This window comes from Suncus etruscus, chromosome 17, assembly GCF_024139225.1.
Source record: "Suncus etruscus isolate mSunEtr1 chromosome 17, mSunEtr1.pri.cur, whole genome shotgun sequence".
Taxonomy (NCBI): domain Eukaryota; kingdom Metazoa; phylum Chordata; class Mammalia; order Eulipotyphla; family Soricidae; genus Suncus; species Suncus etruscus.
In genome coordinates, this window is record NC_064864.1 from 57,695,911 (window position 1) to 57,698,310 (window position 2,400).

Genomic DNA, 2,400 nt, shown 5'->3' on the forward strand with positions numbered 1-2,400 from the left:
TATATATATATATATATATATATATAAAATGGAAGTTTTGCAAATATAGGAAGAGAGATCACATGGGAAATCTCTGCATCTTTCTCTCAATTTTCCCATGAATATAAAACTACTTTTATAAAAAATTATTAAAAAGAATCAAAACTTTTCTCAACCTACATTCCCTTTTCGTGACTGACCTATTTTACATTTCTTTACAGTGCATCTGTTTTTGCAACACTCATGAGTAAAAATTGCCAAACATAAATAAAGGTAGACATTATTTTGTCATCCTGTAGTTACAACATAGATATAAAGGTTAATAACTGTTGTCAATATTTTTCATTAATTTTATTTATTTTGGCTTTCTAGTTTGAAGAGAATATCAGATCTCATGGCATGGTTTCGTCTAAGTATGCCAGTGCATCTCTTAAAATAAGTACTTTTATTACACAAACATTAAAATACCAAACATAATAAAAATTTAGAAGCTTCTTAATATTACCCAGTAAGGTTAGTGGTTAATATTTTCTTTTTAGCCTTAGCTGGTGACCCTCAGGGGTTACTCCTGGTTATGCACTCAGAAATCACTCCTGACTCCTGGAACCATGGGATGCCAAGGATTGAACCCAGGTCTGTCCTGGCTCAGCAGTGTGCAAGGCAAACCTTTGTGCTATCGCTCTGGTCCCTGGTTAATATTTTCTTAATTTTCACCAACACAATTCTTAATTATGACCAAGCTGTTGGTTGGTTAGCAATCCAAACAACTTTCCACCATTTCATCTGATTTTATATGTTAATTTAGTTAAATCTTGAAACATAAATAAAAGCATGTTTTCTCTGACTACAGAATTTTGGGATCAGGATCCCAAGCAATACTCAGGAGACCAGGGGTTCCTCTGGGGAATCCTTTGCCAACTGCACCAAGAGTTGTTGATGAGAATGCAGAACTCCTTGGATCCTGCAGTGTCCATGATGACTATAGTGCAAGCAAGATAAGCACCTAAACCCAGTGCTATATCTCTGGCCCCTATGCATTGAGTTTGTAGAGATACTTGTTAGTTGTCTTGTAAAATGCCCTACTGGGTATAATTCCTAAGAGAACTCAACTACATCATCTTTCTTTTCTTGAACAGAATCAGTTAGGTTTCCAACTCTCCATGTTGCTTTGTGTGATCTCTTGGCATCATTTGGTACTACAACTCTCTACTTACTAAAAGCCTCTCTTTTCTTGGCTTCTAGTCTTCATATTGCCTATATTTCCTCCCATACAAAGACTAGTGTTTATGTTTTGCCTTTGCTATTATGATTGATTTCTAAATACAGAGTTGCCTGGAGTTTCTCTGTTTTCTTCTAAAATTCCTAAGTTACAGTCCTAACCTACCTAAATTTACACTAACATTTCAGGAATATTTCAAATCTAATTCATCAGAAAGAGAACGGAACTTTACAATATTTTCTCCCCACAAATTACCAAACTGAAATGTCAACGAGGAGTACTGTGCAACATTCTATTTCTCTTTTTTGTGTGTGTGGTTTTTGGGCTACACCCAGTGATGTTCCCGGGTTACTCCTGGCTATGCGCTCAGAAATCGCTCCTGGCTTGGGGGATCATATGGGACGCTGAGGGATCGAACCTTGAACTATGGTCCATCCTAGGTCAGCTGTGTGCAAAGCAAATGTCTTACCACTGCTCCCTGCTCTGGCCCCAACACCTTATTTCTTTTTTTTTTATGGGCTTCCGGTGGAGACCAGAAGGCCTGCTGGACAAATTCTAAAAGAGCTGTGACACTAACATCCTATTTCTTTCTTTTTTTATAATGATTATTTTTATTTTGACCAAAGTGGATTACAAATCATTCACAGCAGTATTTAAGGTACATAGTGACATTGAGTCAGGGTCATTCCCACCACCAACGTGTCCTCCCTTCACCCCTGTTCCCAGCATGCATCCCATATGCCCCTCCACACCCCCCCCCCGGGGGGGCTGCTAGTATAAGTGGTCCCTTCTGTGTCTAGCCTGTTGTAGATTGGGTATTGTTTCTGTTGTAGTTGGCTTTGGATTTGGTGTCCAGGTCTGATCATTTTTATTTCTACTCAATGTTTGGTTGGTTTTTGTGCCCTCCATTATTTCCTCCTCAATTTGTGAGGCAAAACAAAATGGTTCAATTTATGTGTTTCTGTTTGAAGGTAAGAGAAAAAAATAAAAAGAAAAGACAAAAGGGGGACAAAAATTCAAACTAGCGAAAAATGGGAGGAGTCCTTCTAGAGACTATAAATCTCAGTTTAAGAAAAGAAAGGATACAAAAATCAAGATTTCTTAGTACAGAGGCCCAATTCTGACAATAGAGACTGAGCAGAACCTTTGGAACCATAATTTCCTAGACTTTGGCTTAGGGAACGAGCAAAAACATGGAGCAC

At 37.9% G+C, this 2,400-nt stretch overlaps 1 non-coding gene across 1 annotated transcript; it reads right to left on the bottom strand.

Moving 5' to 3' along the window:
- Positions 1–1,712: 1,712 nt before the first annotated feature.
- Positions 1,713–1,773, bottom strand: LOC125995519 (U7 small nuclear RNA). Its single transcript, XR_007491025.1, has one exon. It is a non-coding gene; the product is annotated as a U7 small nuclear RNA (small nuclear RNA).
- Between the last annotated feature and the right edge of the window lie 627 nt (positions 1,774–2,400).